Genomic DNA, 19,449 nt, shown 5'->3' with positions numbered 1-19,449 from the left:
CTGGATTAACTAAGGATAGGTTTGGGACCCCAGAATAGTTCTGGGTTAAAAGAATGGACCTTTATTAATGCGACCTATACAAGTAACACTTTTGGCTAGCAAAAGCCATGACCTGAGTAAAAAAATGAAGCAGCAACAGAAGTCTTTAACAATGAATTGATCTAGATTAAAGATTTATCAAATAATAAATATCACTGATATATAATTAAAGATTTAATTACACAATATATACGAAATGCAATTAGAAGACACAAGACACAATATAGCTGATACCTAAGTTTTTTGAATGTCTGATATTGATACCAATATTGACAACCATGCTATATTGTTCCCAGTGCCCACACAAATGGCACAAGAGAAGCATGTAGAAAACACTGCAATTGCAAATAGAATAATTTAGAAGACAATTTGAAATTGTAATGAAATAAAAATGTTTTTCAGTGATATTTACTGGTTTGCAAGTACAATAATCACATTTCAAAAAATAATTCATTTTCCCATTAGTTATTTACTACTTTGCAGGTTCAATAATCATAGGCAATAAACTGGAGATTCAAACATTGTGCCCAAAGTTAATTCAGAAAAAAAAAGAAAACAGTTAACTAATAGTGAGAAACCTCTAACAATATCTCTTCTCTTTGATGAAAAAAAGTGGGAAAAACTAATAGACATTTTTTCAACGACCAAACAAGGCTAGCTTCTGAATCTTCTCACTTCATTGAGCTCTACGCTAAAGCATATCACTTTTAGCGTATCACTAGTAATATTCAAACCCATTAAGAAGATTAAAATTCATTGAGGTCTACCTCTATCTGATTGAACTCTTCCAACCATAAAATATATTAGTGCCCTTTAAAGATGAACATATCATCCCAACCTATTTCATGATATAACTGCCCTATGATATGAGCATTTTCTTATTCATGATATACAAAGCACTAACAAAAGGAAGCCAAGAATGTGCAAAACCTTTCTAAGGATAGGAAGATCATCTTGTTATTTCCAAAAGAGACCTGGACAGTGTACTTTCACAAACCAATGACAACATGTTAAGCCAACTTCCAAAGAAATTCACACAATCTAGAAATAAATTTCTAATATCAAGCACTTTCTAACTGAAAATAAGATTCTTAGGATAGAGATAATCTTACAAAGGGTACAAGCTGCAAAGGGACTCACCTTTAATCTATTTGCAACCTGTCACACCATTAACATGCTTTTCAGTAAGATAAAGAAGAAATCTTCATAAAACAAAAGCAAAACTTATCCAAGAAGTATGAACAGACTCACCACTTGAAAAATGACTGACAGACCAACTCCAACTCCAATCCAAAACAGTGGTGAACCCCTACAATTTCCCAGGGGGATTAAAAGGAAATGATGAGTCATGCAAGTATCACAAACATATATGCTATAAAAGAAACAAGTTCACTCATGACTGTGAGAAAGAACTACAAGTTATTAGTTTGAAACATGAACAAATATCAAGTAGCAAATGCTTCAATTTCAGTGTCAACCAAGAGTAAACCTTCATTTTCAAACACAACGAAAATGCCTACGGGACATACATGGATGACGATGATGACAACACAGGAATTGGGGCAATTGCACTACTTGTTGTCAATTGGCCGTTGCCTGAAGACGTAACACTAGCTAAAAATTGCGTATTGAGCTCTTTCCCTACATAAAATAAGATATAGTACGTCTGTAAACGACATCTACTCAGCGAGAAGGCAGTAATAATTTTTAAGAGAAGCAGATGCAGCGAGAACATTTACACTCACAAAGTCGAACAAAATTAACTATAAAAAGAATTTGTCAAACTATGCAGAGATAAACTAATATGAACAATTTAAAAGAAATTTCCAAATTAAGATACGAGGAACCTAACCCCTTGCAAAACCCGAAACTATTAGCTAAGATACGGCTTGTGGAAGATCTAGTAGTTTACGAAGCGAGGCAATACCAATACTAGATGAGGCATGATCGCTGCTTCCACTCGTTAGAGTGAAGGTAACAAATCTAGGACCTCCTCTGCTTCCTACCCTTCTGCTTCTTTTCGCAGGTAGAGGGGGAAAGGAAAAAAGCGTAGGCTGCCACCGGCTGATGACCTCGTGGGGATTTGGACCCAAGCGAGAAGGGAGAATCTGGAAAGGAGAGCGAAACTATCCATTAATTAGGATACCAGAAGACAACGGGAACTGCTGTGGTTACACTGCCTCAACGTCGGCGGTCGATCGCCTCAGCACCGGGATCTGCTGTGGTTACACTGCCTCAACGTCGGCGGTCAATCGCCTCAGCACCGGGATCTGCCGCTTGACGAAAGTGTGGTCAAAGAGATTGGGCAGTGTGAAGGAAGTGTGAATGAGGCGACGGAGGTGAAGAGATTAATCCCGCGATCTTAACGGAGAGGAGTTCGGAGGGGTTCTCCAGAGAGGGGTTCGCCAGAGAGGGATTTGCCGGAGAGGAGTTGGATGGAGAAGGTCGCGTGAGATGAGGAGTTGGGAGAAGGGTTTGGAATCAAAAACGATCGAAAGATAGGAGTTGGGAGAAGTGTTCAGGTTTTCTACTCCTTACTTAGATCCAACGGTTTGTATTAATCAAGATTTAGATGAGAACTTAACAATAGACAACACTTTTTATAAAATGTTGTCGTAGACACTAAAAAAAAGTCAAATAGACAACGCTTTTTACAAAGCGTTGTCTTTGACCCATAAAAATCACTAATAGACAACAGTTTTTAGAAAAGCGTTGGCTATTAATAAGAAAATAATGAAATAGACAACGTTTTTCACTAAAAGCATTGTTAAAAAAAAAATAGACAACGCTTTTTATAAAAAGCGTTGTCGTTTAAGTGTTGTAGAATCCCAATTTTCTTGTAGTGATTATAGAATTCAGTGGGAGCATCATTTAGTTAAAGGCCTAATTAAATGATTTAAAAGAATATGATATTTATTTTCTGTATTTTTCTGTTGTAGATAACCATGACGTCGAATACGAACACCTTCTCTCTGCGTTCTGTCCTTGAGAAGGACAAGCTCAACGGAGCAAATTTCCTGGACTGGTACAGGAACTTGAGAATAGTTCTCACCCAGGAACGTAAACTGTACGTTCTGGAGCAGCCCATTCCGGAGGCTCCTCCTGCTAATGCCCCGCGAGCAGACAAAGATGCTTACAAGAAGCATCAAGATGACGCATTAGATGTGTCCTGTCTAATGCTTGCAACCATGAACTCTGAGCTTCAGAAGCAACACGAGTTGATGGGCGCTTACGATATGGTTGAACATCTTCATCAACTGTATCAAGGACAAGCGTGGCACGAGAGATTTGAGATCTCTAAGGCACTGTTTCAATGCAAGATGCAAGCTGGGACTCCTGTAGGTCCACATGTGCTCAAGATGCTTGGGTACATAGAGAACCTACAGAGATTGGGATTCCCATTTGATCAAGAGTTGACCACTGACTTGATCTTGCACTCCTTGCCCGAAAGTTATAGTCAACTTTGTTCATTTGGTAAGGGAAAGTCACAAGCCAAAGGCAAAGGCAAGACACTGAAGCCTAAAGGAGGGGTTGCCAAGGATGCTACATGCTTCCACTGCGGTCAGACCGGACACTGGAAGAGGAACTGCAAGGTGTACCTGGAAGATCTTAAGAAGAAGCGAAGTGAGACTTCCACTTCAGGTATATATGTTATAGAAGTCAATCTATCTATTTCTTCAACATGGGTATTAGATACCGGATTTGCATCTCACATTTGTACTAATGTGCAGGCGCTGAGAAATAGCAGGGCATTGGCGAAGGGCGAGGTGGACCTACGCGTAGGCAATGGAGCAGGGGTTGCTGTTGTTGCTGTAGGGACTTATTTTTTATCTATGCCCTCTGGGCTTGTATTAGAGTTAGATGATTGTTGTTATGTGACTGCATTAACTAAGAACATAATTTTAGTTTCTTGTTTGGACAAGAAAGGTTTCTCTTTTATTATAAAGGACAAATGTTGTTCTGTTTATTTAAAAGATATGTTCTATTGTAGTGCACCTCTAATGAACGGACTCTACATTCTAGACCCTGAAAGCCCTATCTATAACATAAATACCAAGAGGTTCAAGTCAAATGATCTGAACCAAACCTATCTCTGGCACTATCGCTTAGGTCATATAAATGACAAGCGCTTATCCCAGCTCCATAAGGATGGTTTGCTGGACTCATTTGATTTTGAATCTTATGAGACGTGCGAGTCATGCCTACTAGGCAAGATGACCAAGACTCCCTTTTAGTGGGCATAGCGAAAGAGCGACTGATTTGTTAGGACTTATACATAGTGATGTATGTGGCCCTTTCAATGTCGCTGCTAGAGGCGGTTATAGGTATTTCATCACATTTACTGATGATTTCAGTAGATATGGTTATGTGTACTTGATGATGTTAGGATCGATGATCGCGGCTAGAGAGGGGGGGTGTGAATAGCCGCCCCAAATTCGCGTTTATATCTACAAATCAAGTTAGCGCAGTGGAAATAAAACGAATAGAAATGAAAGCGAAGAATAGCAAACCTCAAACTCGTCGATGTAACAAGGTTCGGAGATGAAACTCCTACTCCTCGGCGTGTCCGTAAGGTGGACGAATCCGATCAATCCGTCGGTGGATGAGTCCCCAGAGAACCGGCTAATAAATACTCCTTGTGGGTGGAGAAACCTCGCCACAATAGCTTGCAACAGCAATATGGAAATACAAAGAAGAGCAAGAACAAAATACACAATGAATGTACAAATACTCGCTTGCCTTCTCGTCGACTGAAGTCCCGGATGAAGCACCAACTTCACGGACGAATGCCAACAAGCAACTCAGTCAAAGAAGCTCACACGAAGCTTCGGAGCTCAGCAAAGCTCAAGAGCACAGTCAGGAGTAGGAAGAAGAAGAGAAACCGTAAAACACACTGTAAAAGCCCTCAGCCTCTTTTATACCTGCATCCACCTGCGAAGAAGATGCCAGAAGACAAAAGACCGTTGTGAGCCAACGGATAGTTCTGGACCGATCAGGTTGAAGCCTGATCGGTCCAGGGCACCTCTGATCGGTCCTGGGGACCGATCAGAGCTTCCTCTGATCGGTCCAGGGACCGATCAGCATGCATGTCCCTTCCTTCTTGCCTTCTGATCGTTGTTTCCTGATCGGTCTGCAGACCGATCAGATAACACTCAGTAGGCTACTTTTTGGTTACTGATCGGTCACCAGACCGATCCAGATACCCAGTGTATCACTGGATCGATCCACTGATCGATCCAGAGCTTGGTTTTTGCCCAAAACCAAGTCCCAAACCTTCCAAACCAACATCCGGTCAACCTTGACCTGTTGGTACATCATGCTTAGCATCCGGTCACTCCCTTGACCTGCTAAGACTCCCCACCAAGTGTCCGGTCAATCCCTTTGACCCACTTGGACTTTTCTCTTCGTGTCAAGTATCCGGTCACTCCCTTGACCTACTTGACCTTCTCAACACCAGATGTCCGATCATCCTTGATCCATCTGGATTTTCCCTTGCCCGTCTTCACTCACCAGGACTTTCACCTAGCTTCACTCACTAGGGTTTTCACCTGGCTTCACTCACCGGATTTCCAACGCTTCACTCACCAGACTTTCCAACCGCACTTCACTCACCAGACTTTTTCACCAGACTTGCTGACTTCACTCACCAGGACTTTCACCTAGCTTCACTCACTAGGGTTTTCACAACTGCCTGGCTTCACTCACCAGGACTTTCCCACTGCCTGGCTTCACTCACCAGGACTTATCCATCTGCCTGGCTTCACTCACCAGGACTTTCCACATCCGGTCCAGAGAACGAGCTACCGAGCCCTCTCTGACCTAGTCCGGAGAACGAGCTACCGAGCCCTCTCCGACTTCCATCCGATCCAGAGAACGAGCTCCTGAGCCCTCTCTGACCACAGTCCGGAGAACGAGCTACCGAGCCCTCTCCGACTTCCCATGTGCCAAGCTTCCATACTTGGACTTCTCCGTGCCAAGTCTCCATACTTGGACTTTTCCCGTGCCAAGCTCCCTGCTTGGACTTTTCACCATACCAAACTCCCTGCTTGGACTTTTCCCATGCCAAGCTCCCTGCTTGGACTTTTCCCGTGCCAAGCTCCCTGCTTGGACTTTTCCGAGTCAGGTCAACTCACCTCGGGTCAACCGGGTCAACCAGGTCAACCAGGTCAACCTTGACCACGGGTTGCACCCACAATCTCCCAAGCTTGTATCCTTGTAAAACATCAAGATACAACTTTTCCCGTGGTGTCAAACATAACTCGTCAAACATCAAAACACAACTCGAGTCAAGTCAACTCGAGTCTGGTCAACCAGGTCAACCTTGACCTAAGGTTGCACCAACAATCTCCCCCTTTTTGATGTTGGACAAAACACATAATCAAACCCATAATCAAGTTAGGTTAACCCGATAACCTAACTTAGGTTTTCCAATATTCTTCCCTGAACATTCTCTAGACATTCTCCATTCTCCTTTCTACTCTCCCCCTTTTTAACACACATCAAAAAGAGTGAATCAAGGTCAAGAGTTTCTTCCTAATGAAAGTCTCATACCTTTCATTGAAACTCTTAATTTCCCCCTTAATACTAAGGTCCAACAATTAACTTAGTGATAATCCCATATCACTCAAGTCTTTAGGAGTAAAAACTCCCCCTTGACTAATAGGTAAAACTCCCCCTAAAGATCAACTCCCCCTTGACCATTGCACCAACAATGTCTTGGAGAGTTTCAAACCTTTAGAACTCTAAAACACCACTTCCATAGCTGCAATTTCAGACAAACAGTCGAAATTTCAGCAGGTTGGCACGCCCTGATTGGTCACCAGACCGATCAGGCTCCCTCTGGATCGGTCACAGTGACTGATCCAGGCTCCCCTGGACCGATCAAAAACCCTTCTGATCGGTCCACAAACCTGATAAAGGTCTGATAAGTTCTGATTTCTCTCCACGAAATTCAGAAACCTCTAGAAAATTGCAGAAAATTCCAAAAATTATAAAACTTTGAGGATACATTCCTCATAACATATACTATCATGGAAAAATAGTTTTCTATGAAAATAAGTTCCATTTTCAAATCTTGATACAAAGTTCAAAAAGTCTTTGAAATAGCTCAAAGTTAACTCATCTTTGTATCACTTTGCTCAATGATGAATGCTATCACTAGAAAAGCTTCATCAAGGTTTTTCAAATCAATTTTGAAATGATTTTAAACCATTTAATTTAGGATCACAATCTTTGGGCTAAATGTACATGACTTGTACATAAGCTTTCCCTATGATCCCCAATTTTGAATTAGGCTCATCTAGGTACAAGGACTATGCACCTTGTTCCTAACTCATCATCCTAATATCTCACACACATCTAAGGTGTATCAAACACATCCAAGTTAATTTTGATGTGAGATATGGGTTTAGGTTATCTTAGGCTAAGGTCTCATGCATTTTCTAAACATCAATTTGATCTCCATATCAAATTGTGTTTTTAACCTTAAATCAATTTCATTGATTATAAATGCAAGAAATGATGACATGGCATAAAATGATATCATACATAATAACATGTGCCAATGTCATGATGTCATGGCATAAAGTATGAAACTTAAATAAAGCATGACATATAAATAACCTAAGCATTATCATGACATTTTAAATGATCATAAAATAAATATGATGTCATGACATGGCATATGGCAAACAATATATGGCAAATAACATGTCAAGGTATAGAAAATACCTAATTCTAGCCTTAGTTGCCATTTTTGATAATTTTGATCATTTTACCATAAATTCTATATTCCTAAGTGTAATAGACCTAAAATCAAATACAAAAGATTTTTAGATCACTATGTGCCAATTAGATTGACTCTAGAAAACTCCTCAAATGAGATTGGCACATCCTAATCACCTTAGGAATAATTTTCCATTTCATTTTCAAGGCTTGATTACACCTTGAAAATTCCTAAAGTGCCACCTTTTGCCATGATTAGGTTAACTACCTATTCAAGTAAGGTTGGCACACCCTAACTCATCTAGCGTGATGAAATCACGCTCCTAGGAACCCAATACCTATTGGAGCTCATTGGGTTCACTAAATATTCACTAGGGATGACTTCCCTAGCAACCCTTCTAATGACCCTCCTAGGCTTTAAAGCCTTGGTCATTTGGGACTCATCAAGATCAACTCTAGGGGTGACTCCCCTTGTGACCTTGGTGATGGTCTTCCTAGTCCTCGGTTTTGTTCTATAATCGAATGGAACATCATGGTAAGTGGGCTTGACCACTTGGGACTTAGGTTTGTGACCCAAACCTTTCTTGTCCTTGGACTTGGGTTTTTGACCCTTAGACCCTAGAGTTGACTTCTCTAAATTTTTAAGGGTCTTTTCTAAAGTGTCAAGTCTTGACCTCAAGACTTGATTCTCCTTTTCTAATACCTCAAGTTTTAATTTATCATTGTTCTTTGAGGTACTCCTAGGCATATGTCTAATAGTTTTGGGATTCCTATCTAGGTTTCCCTTAACCTTAGATGAGTTAATCCTAGGGTTGACATTTCTAGAGTTGTCCTTATTCAAGCTAACATGTTTAGCACCTAAGCACATATATTGATTCCTATAATTAACATGCTTATCATTATTAGCAATTGCAATAAAACTACTAGCATGTGTCTTATTAGAATTGCAATAATGAGCCTTAAAGGTTACCTTAGGGTTTGCCTTAGCTCCCCCTATCGACGTGCTTGGTTTCTTGTCCTTATGAGATTGCCTCCCCCTCGGACATTGGCTCCGATAATGTCCCCTTCGCTTGCATTGGAAGCACACCACGTGCTCCTTGCTCTTGCGTATCGGGACTCCGGCTTTCTTGATCTTTGGCGCCGGTGGAGTCTTCCTAACCCTCTTTGGACATTTACTCTTGTAATGTCTAAATTCCCTACACTCAAAGCATAATATATGCAATTTACTAGAACTTAAATTGCTTGAGTTACCTAGGGTTGAGGTGGGATGTAAGCTCTCTCCTTCATCCCTTCCGGAGGTAGAAGCTTCTTCTTCTTGCTCCGATCTTGAAGAAGAACTCTCCTCCTTTTCTTCCTTAGATGTTGAGTGGCACTCAACTTCTAATTCCATGCCTCCATGAAGTGAGCTACTTAGCTCGCTTGACTCCTCTTCATGACTTGAAGTGGAGCTTCCCTCATGGAACTTGGCCAAGTTGTTCCACAACTCCTTGGCATTGTTATATCCACCTACCTTACACAAAATATCATTAGGTAATGAAAATTCAAGAATTTTCGTTACCTCATCGTTGATTGTGGATTGGTGGATTTGCTCCTTCGTCCACTTTTTCTTCTCTAGGGTTTCTCCGTCTTTATCCACCGGATGAGTAAACCCTACCTGCACACAACTCCAATGAACTAAGTTAGTCATAAGAAAGTACTTCATTCTTACCTTCCAAAACGTGAAGTCGTCGCGATCGTAGAAGGGTGGAATCGTGATGTCCTCTCCGAGTTGATCCATCTCTAGCTTGTGCTCCCTCGGGTGTTAATCCAGCGAAGAGCGACCTCGCTCTGATACCACTTGTTAGGATCGATGATCACGGCTAGAGAGGGGGGGTGTGAATAGCCGCCCCAAATTCGCGTTTCTTTCTACAAATCAAGTTAGCGCAGCGGAAATAAAACGAATAGAAACGAAAGCGAAGAATAGCAAACCTCAAACTCGTCGATGTAACGAGGTTCGGAGATGAAACTCCTACTCCTCGGCGTGCCCGTAAGGTGGACGAATCCGATCAATCCGTCGGTGGATGAGTCCCCAGAGAACCGGCTAATAAATACTCCTTGTGGGTGGAGAAACCTCGCCACAATAGCTTGCAACAGCAATATGGAAATACAAAGAAGAGCAAGAACAAAATACACAATGAATGTACAAATACTCGCTTGCCTTCTCGTCGACTGAAGTCCCAGATGAAGCACCAACTTCACGGACGAATGCCAACAAGCAACTCAGTCAAAGAAGCTCACACGAAGCTTCGGAGCTCAGCAAAGCTCAAGAGCACAGTCAAGAGTAGGAAGAAGAAGAGAAGCCGTAAAACACACTGTAGAAGCCCTCAGCCTCTTTTATACCTGCATCCACCTGCGAAGAAGAGGCCAGAAGACAGAAGACCATTGTGAGCCAACGGATAGTTCTGGACCGATCAGGCTGAAGCCTGATCGGTCCAGGGCACCTCTGATCGGTCCTGGGGACCGATCAGAGCTTCCTCTGATCGATCCAGGGACCGATCAGCATGCATGTCCCTTCCTTCTTGCCTTCTGATAGTTGTTTCCTGATCGGTCTGCAGACCGATCAGATAACACTCAGTAGGCTACTTTTTGGTTACTGATCGGTCACCAGACCGATCCAGATACCCAGTGTATCACTGGATCGATCCACTGATCGATCCAGAGCTTGGTTTTTGCCCAAAACCAAGTCCCAAACCTTCCAAACCAACATCCGGTCAACCTTGACCTGTTGGTACATCATGCTTAGCATCCGGTCACTCCCTTGACCTGCTAAGACTCCCCACCAAGTGTCCGGTCAATCCCTTTGACCCACTTGGACTTTTCTCTTCGTGTCAAGTATCCGGTCACTCCCTTGACCTACTTGACCTTCTCAACACCAGATGTCCGATCATCCTTGATCCATCTGGATTTTTCCTTGCCCGGCTTCACTCACCAGGACTTTCACCTAGCTTCACTCACTAGGGTTTTCACCTGGCTTCACTCACCAGGCTTTTCCGGGCTTCACTCACCAAGACTTTCCAACCGCCTGGCTTCACTCACCAACTTTCCCATCGCCTTCACTCACGGGACTTTCACCGGCTTCACTCACTAGGGTTTTCTCTGCTTCACTCACCGGACTTTCCCATGGCTTCACTCACGGGACTTATCCGTGCACCGGCTTCACTCAGACTTTCCACATCCGGTCCGAAGCGAGCTACCGAGCCCTCTCTGACCTAGTCCGGAGAACGAGCTACCGAGCCCTCTCCGACTTCCATCCGGTCCAGAGAACGAGCTCCCGAGCCCTCTTTGACCACAGTCTGGAGAACGAGCTACCGAGCCCTCTCCGACTTCCCATGTGCCAAGCTTCCATACTTGGACTTCTCCGTGCCAAGTCTCCATACTTGGACTTTTCCCGTGCCAAGCTCCCTGCTTGGACTTTTCACCATGCCAAACTTCCTGCTTGGACTTTTCCCATGCCAAGCTCCCTGCTTGGACTTTTCCCGTGCCAAGCTCCCTGCTTGGACTTTTCCGAGTCAGGTCAACTCACCTCGGGTCAACCAGGTCAACCTTGACCACGGGTTGCACCCACAATCTCCCAAGCTTGTATCTTTGTAAAACATCAAGATACAACTTTTCCCGTGGTGTCAAACATAACTCGTCAAACATCAAAACACAACTCGAGTCAAGTCAACTCGAGTCTGGTCAACCAGGTCAACCTTGACCTAAGGTTGCACCAACAGATGACACATAAGTCAGAATCCTTTGAAAATTTCAAAGAATTCAAGAATGAAGTACAGAACTAGCTTGGCAAGAGTATTAAGATACTTCGATCAGATCGAGGTGGAGAATACCTTAGTCATAAGTTTCGTGACTACCTAGCTGAGTGTGGGATTCTATCCCAACTCACTCCCCCTGGAACACCACAGTGGAATGGTGTATCCGAAAGGAGGAATCATACCCTATTAGATATGGTACGATCTATGCTGAGTCACACAGATCTTCCGACATTCCTTTGGGGCTATGCTCTAGACACGGCAGCTTTTATACTCAACCGAGTTCCATCTAAGGCCGTGATAAAGACACCATATAGGATATGGACTGGGAGAGATGCCCAGGTGTCTTTCATGAGGATTTGGGGTTGTGAGCCTTACGTTCGACGTCAAGTCTCAGACAAGTTATGACCCAAATCTGGCAAGTGCTACTTTATTGGATATCCCATGGAAACTAAGGGATATTACTTCTACATTCCCAGTTAGCACAAGGTAGTTGTGGCAAAGACTGGGGACTTTCTAGAAAGTGACTTTGTTTCTAGAAAGACTAGTGGGAGCACGTTCGATCTTGAAGAAGTTCAAGATGCGAACAATAGCACTGAAGCCTCGATGGAAGTTGAACTAGAACCACAAAGTGTTGTGGATGATGTTGTTCCACAAGGAGTTGAGGAACAACAACCAGTTCAAGTAGACATACCTCTTCGCAGGTCTGATAGGGTACGTCGTCAGCCTGAGAAATACTAATTTCTCTTGTCTGACCATGATGACATTGTGCTCATAGAGGATGAGCCTACCACCTATCAGGAAGCTGTGATGAGACCAGATTCCGAGAAATGGCTAGAGGCCATGAGATCCGAGATGGAATCCATGTACACCAACCAAGTATGGACTTTGGTTGATCCACCTGAAGGGGTAAAATCCATTGGGTGTAAGTGGGTCTTTAAGAGAAAGACTGACATGGATGGACTTATCTATAAGGGTCGCTTGGTAGCTAAAGGTTTCAAGCAGATTCATGGTATTGACTATGATGAAACCTTTTCTCCAGTAGCGATGTTTAAGTCCATTCGGATCATGCTAGCTATTGCAGCATACTATGACTATGAGATATGACAGATGGATGTCAAAACCGCGTTTCTGAATGGAAACCTACTCGAGGATGTGTACATGACACAACCTGAGGGTTTTGTAGATCCACAGCATACTAGCAGAGTATGCAAGCTACATAGGTTCATTTATGGACTAAAGCAAGCTTCTCGGAGCTGGAATCTTTGATTCGATGATGCAATCAAACAGTTTGGTTTCATCAAGGACGAAGATGAGCCTTGTGTCTACAAGAAGGTTGTAGGGGATATAGTTATCCTCCTCATATTGTATGTGGATGACAACTACTCATTGGGAAGGACATCCCTTTGCTTCAGTCTGTCAAGACCTAGCTAGGGAGTTGCTTCTCAATGAAGGACTTAGGTGAGCCATCCCGCATTCTAGGGATACAGATCTATAGAGATAGATCTAAGAGATTGCTTGGCCTAAGTCAGAGTACATACATTGACAAGGTACTCCTTCGGTTTGCCATGCAGAACTCCAAGATGGGATTTCTGCTGTTGTCACATGGCGTGAGTCTTTCGAAGACTCAAGGTCCCTCTTCTAGAGAGGAGAGAGACCGCATGGATCAGATCTCTTATGCCTCAGCCATAGGATCTATCATGTACGTCATGCTATGTACTCGACCTGATGTCTCGTATGCTTTGAGCATGACGAGCAGATACTAGTCAGATCCAGGTGAAAGTTACTGGATAGTGGTCAAGAATATTCTTAAGTACTTAAGAAGGACTAAAGAATATTTCTTGATATATGGAGGCGATGACGAGCTAGCTGTAAAGGGTTACAGTGATGCCAGCTTCCAGATCGATCAGGATGATTATCGATCGTAGTCAGGGTTCATATTTAGCATAAATGGTGGTGTTGTGAGCTAGAAGAGTTCGAAGCAGGACACAGTAGCAGATTCTACGACAGAGGCCGAGTACATTGCTGCATCAGAGGCAGCAAAGGAGGCAGTTTGGATCTGTAAGTTCATCACTGAACTTGGGGTGGTTCCCAGTATCGCTGACCCTATTGAGCTCTATTGTGACAATAATGGAGCTATAGCACAGGCGAAGGAACCTCGCTCACACCAGCGGACCAAACACATACTACGGCGCTTCCATCTTATTCGAGAGATTATCGAGAGAGGAGATGTGAAGATTTGCAGAGTACCTACAGAGGCTAACATCGCAGATCTCTTGACCAAGGCTTTGGCACAGAGGAAGCATGATGGTCACACTAGGTCATTGGGGCTTAGAGCCTACACTGATTGGCACTAGTGCTAATGGGAGATTGTTAGTTAGAGCCCTAGAGCCAATCATTTGATGATTGTATTATGAACTTGTTGTATCATATTCTTATATAAATAAAGGCATTCATTTTTGGTTATTATACTTTCTTGTATTGATGCCAAATAAACTAAGTATAATAGCGTCTTTGAGTAGAAGGTTCTCACATATATCAATCGGTTAGTTGAACCGATAGTGAGATGATATAGGGAACGCTACTCTTAATCATTCCTAGTCGAGTATTAACATTCAGGGACAATGTTAATGCAATAAGACTAGCATGTAGGTCAACTCAATGACTTGATCTCACAAGTCATGGATATAGAGATATCAAGTTGACACATGGGTATGCATTGGAGAATGTATACTGAATGACCCGCTATGAGAAAGTATCATGGATCATTATATGAGTGTCATATACTTTCTCATGTGGCTATTAGTATGACTACTAGTCCTTGGACCTGAAGTCACCATGGATCCTTACATAAGGAGTTATGTACTTTGGTTTCGTCAAACGTCACCCGTAACTGGGTGGACTATAAAGGCGATTACTGGGTATGTAACGAATTATGCAGGGGGATATGAGTGATGTAGATGGGATCTATCCTTCCTATATGACGGGAGCGACATCGATATTCTTGATAGAGTGAGACCACGAAGTGCATGGTCATGCTCAAATGAGTCAATATGAGATATTGAGCTCATTTGATTTAGTGAGTCTACTTGGAGTTCAAGATTTAGATTGGTCAGAGGATGACACGGTCTATGTCTCACATTGATCAATCTAGATGTCTAGGATAGAAGGACACTTGTCATATATTGTGAGGAGCCACAATTAGTAGTCACAAGGTGATGTTGGATTTCAACATTCTTGTAACTTGGGTAGTAATGATGTGTTGCTAGATACCGCTCATTACTTATGCTCCTAAATGGGTTTAGGGGCATTACCAATGTTACAAGAACCTATAGGGTCACACACTAAGGACAATTAGATGGTGCTCCTAAATGGGTTTAGGGGCATTGCCAATGTTACAAGAACCTATAGGGTCACACACTAAGGACAATTAGATGGAGATTAGGTTCATATGATGAACCAATAGGATTAGATTCATGTGATGAATCAAATTGGATTAAGAGTAATCCTAATTGGGCTAATTGAGTTGGACTCATGTTGATTCATGTGTTCAATGAGTCTAATTTAGATTATGACTCATTGAATCAATTTAATTAAATGAATTAGATTCATTATATTAAATTGGCTTGAATTAAATGGTTGGATTAGATCAACCATGAGAGAGATTAAGTCAAGTTTGACTTGACTTGAGAAGAAGAGGAAGAGTCAAGTTTGACTTGACTTTATGCCACCTCATTGGTGAGTTGGCATTAAGTGGACCAATGATGATGCTCCACATCATCATGGTTACTTAAGTGAAGTGCCACCTCATGGGAGTTACCAAGAGTTGTGACTCTTGGTATCCCATGGAGGTTACAAACCACATAAGTGTGGCCGGCCACTTTATGGGAGTGAATGAGTTTCATTTTTGCAAGTGTAACTCTCATCTTCTTCCTCCTAGTGCTCTCTCTTCTTGCTCTTCCTCTCCTCATCTTGCCGAACCCTACTAAGGTGCTAGCACACTTTAGTTTGGTGATCTCCTTCTTGTGTTCGTGTGGATACTTCTAGAGAGTTGTCTACCTTAACAACTTGAGATCCGGCACCTTGGACGAGCGGGATTCGCGAAAGGCACACATCAAGGGTAAACTCTTAACATATAGTTCTAGTGTAGATCTATAGGTTGGTAAACTCGTACTCGTAATTTTGTTTTTCGAAATTTTATTCTTCGCACGGATCCGGTGGCGGAGTTTCGGGGTTTCCGCGACGCGAAAAAGCGATTTTCGCGGCCCGAAAAACCCAACAATAATTAGGTCCTTTTAATATGTGTCTACCAAAGTTTGGTACTTACTTCTAGCTCGATCAATTATAGTCAGGCTTTGCCAAAGTAAAGTGACTCAATTTATCTTGATAGAGTGCAATAGGACAATTGTAATGTCTAACTATTAAACTTTGGGTGTGACTTAACTAAATTATATCAATTGGATTGAGAACTTAGAGGCATATCCTATATGATAAAATTCAAGTTATATTAGTCTTGGGCAATTAGACAAAGCTAACTCAAGATAAGCTATAATGTGGATTTCATAGGATGGGCAAATGAACAAATAGTCTTATACACTGAATGATACAAGAGTTACATAGGATGTAATTGGTACACGTTAACTACCTAAATTATACTAAGTCTTGGTTGATTAGCCAAAAGCTAACTCAAGATACGATATAACATGGATCTTGTCCCACATGAATGTCATCGTGATTGGATTTTGAGCTGGTAGTGTGGGCCAAACCACATCCATGACTTGCTCCTACCAAGCTTTACAATTCAGTGGAAGAATCATTTAATTAAAGGCCTAATTAAATTTTCTAAATATGATACTTATTTCTGTATTTTATTATTGTAGATTACCATGTCATCAAATACGTCGAATACCCTCTCTCTGTGATCTATCCTTGATAAGGACAAGCTCATTAGAGCTAACTTCCTAGACTTGTACCGAAACTTGAGAATAGTTCTCAAGCAAGAAAGAAAAGTGTGCATTTTAGAGCAGACCATTCCTGAAGCACCCCTTAATATTGCCACTAGAGTTGATAAGGATGCTTATAAGAAGTATCAAGATGATACATTAGATGTATCATGCTTTATGCTCACCACCATGAACTCTGAGCTTTAGAATCAACATGAGAACATGGATACTTATGATATGGTTGAACATCTTAGACAACTATATTAAGGATAAGCAAGGCATGATAGATTTGAGATCTCTAAGGCACTATTTCAGTGTAGAATGTAAGAAGGAAGTCCCGTAGGACCTTAGGTGTTTAAAATGATCAAGTATATAGAGAATCTACAAAGGTTGGGATTCCCACTAGGCCAAGAATTGGCCACTGACCTTATTCTACAATTATTGCCTGAGAGCTACAGTCAATTTGTCATGAACTACAATATGAACGAAATTGAGAAACCACTTCCTAAAATGTTGAGCATGTTGAGTGTAACACCCGCCCTCCTCCTGCTTAGTGGAGGTGGGGTTACCTTCTATCATACATAACGTACGTACATGAATTTCTAAACAGCGGAAGTAATCGTTCATTTTTTTTTTCATAACTAATCATACTAGCATGCTCAGCATAGTTACAACTTAAAGAGTCATAATATCCATATCTTAACATAAGCATAAGTAAAGTGATCATGAAAGTCATCAACATAAAATAAGCATAGTTCATATCAATCCTAAATCAACATAAGCAGGTCTTTCTTTCTTAGCCAAGCCACCACCACACACATCTCCTGCCCCTCCTGCTGCTCCTTTAGTTTATCCATCCTTTACCCTTATCTGTGGTACAAGGAAAGTAAGCTATGAGCGCACAAGGCTCAGTAAGATCCTTTCCTACTCACAAAAACTGTACATATCATATAAGAGTAATCATATCACATATCATAGCATGAATGAAACTCATATCATAGCATAAATGAAAATCATATCATGGCATAAAATAAGAATCATATCATAGCATAAAGTGAGCATCATATCTTGGCATAAACTTATCATATCATAGCATAAAGTAAGCATCATATCATGGCATAACCTTATCATGGCATAAATGACAATCATATCATAACGTAAAGTAAGCATCATAACATATCCTGTCATATCATAAAAATAAGCATCATGACATATCATATCATAGCATAAAGAACATCCTATCATAGCATGTGAGTAAGAATCATATCATATCATTCCATATCATAAACATATATGCGAGATGTCCTTTAAATCATGGATGATTTCATGTGCAAGATGCTTTTCAAAACATGCTTCATGTCATGTGCGAAATGTCTTAAAAACAATATCATATAGTACTTAAAAATAATCTCAACATGAGGGGGCTCGGCTTAGTACCACATACATACATAAATGCGTGCATCCTAAGTAGACTCAAGGTAGCTAGTCTTGAACCTACTAGGAAACTAGGCCCGTAGCTCGACCTAGGGGCACGTAAGGAGCCCACCCTTTACTAGGCCCGTTTCTTAGTCCATCGACCTAGGGGCGCATAAGGAGCCCACCCTTTTGGTACAAGTCATACAAAGTAAAATATTATGTCATATACATATCATATCATAGCATATCATGTTCATGTCATTCATAGCATATCATATACATGTCATTCATAGCATATCATATTCATGTCATTCATAGCATATCATGTACATGTCATTCATAGCATATCATATACATGTCATTCATAACTTTTCATAACATAGAGAGTGCTCTTAGTCCCACTTGATAAGGAAGCAACTCTTAGGCCTTTCACTTAGCTTGTCATAAAGAGTGCTCTTAGTCCCAACAAATAGGGAAGCATCTCTTAGGCCTTTTCTTTTCATTTCATAAAGCATACATACTTGAGCATATAGCACATCATAGGAGACATTTTCATGCATGATTCATAAACATACATAAATGAGCATATAACATATCATGGAAAACATAAGCATGCATGGAACATAAGTTAGCATCTCCTAATTCATATCATGGCAAAGTGAAGCACATAAAGAGTCATAATTGGGTCTCAAACATCAACCCACTAAGGGTGGCCGAAACATGCAAGGGTTCTTCTAGATTGCAAGCAATCATAAAAGCATATGAACCTTACATCACTTTCATAACATTTATCATAAGGAACATCATAAGCATATTAAATTTAGGTTCTAAGCTTCCTAGGTCTAAACTTCATAATGTGGCCGAAACATGCAAGGCCTAGATCTAAGTTACAATTAGCATATCAACATGTGAAACCTAAACAATTTCCATAACATTTATTATAAGCAACAACATGAGCATATTGAGTTTAGGTTTCTAGCTTCCTAGGTCTACAAACTATAAGTGGCCGAATGTCATAAGGTGTGGAGCTAGGTTCTCAACCAAATACAAGCATGGGAATATCATGTTAATTTCATATCATATCATAGGTAAAAACATGAGCATGTTAGAGTTGAGTTTAAGCTTGCCTAAGCCCTAAATTCTATCTTGGCCGAAAGTTTAAAATGTGGAAACCTAGTTCTAAACCACATGAAATCAAGTTATCTTCATATCATATCATGAGGAAGATCATAAGCAAGTTAGATTTGAGTTTGAGCCTCACTAGGGCTTTTAATTCTTTCATGGCCGAAACCCTAAGGTAAGGTTCACCTAGTTCCAAACGACATACAAGCATGAAACATCAAGGAAACATTCATAACATATCATGAGAAAGATCATAAGCATGTTAGTTTGAGTTTAAGCTTCTCTAGGGTTCTTATTCTCTTCATGGCCGAACCCTAAGGTGAGGATTCTCCTAGTTCCAAGCAACATACAAGCATGAAATATCAAGGAAATATTCATATCATATCATGAGAAAAAACATAAGCATGTTGGCTTTG

The 19,449-nt window shown here is 41.3% G+C and overlaps 1 long non-coding RNA gene across 1 annotated transcript; it reads right to left on the bottom strand.

Annotated features, from left to right (window-relative positions):
* Positions 1-937: 937 nt before the first annotated feature.
* LOC122035358 lies at positions 938-1,643 on the bottom strand. The gene is made up of 4 exons (XR_006126955.1): positions 1,569-1,643; positions 1,291-1,348; positions 1,180-1,197; positions 938-1,025 (listed from the first exon to the last, which is right to left on the bottom strand). It is a non-coding gene; the product is annotated as an uncharacterized LOC122035358 (long non-coding RNA).
* Positions 1,644-19,449: the final 17,806 nt, after the last annotated feature.

The sequence above is a fragment of the Zingiber officinale genome, chromosome 11B (genome assembly GCF_018446385.1).
Source record: "Zingiber officinale cultivar Zhangliang chromosome 11B, Zo_v1.1, whole genome shotgun sequence".
NCBI classification, from domain to species: Eukaryota; Viridiplantae; Streptophyta; class Magnoliopsida; order Zingiberales; family Zingiberaceae; genus Zingiber; species Zingiber officinale.
This window is presented reverse-complemented; position numbering and strand designations above follow the sequence as displayed.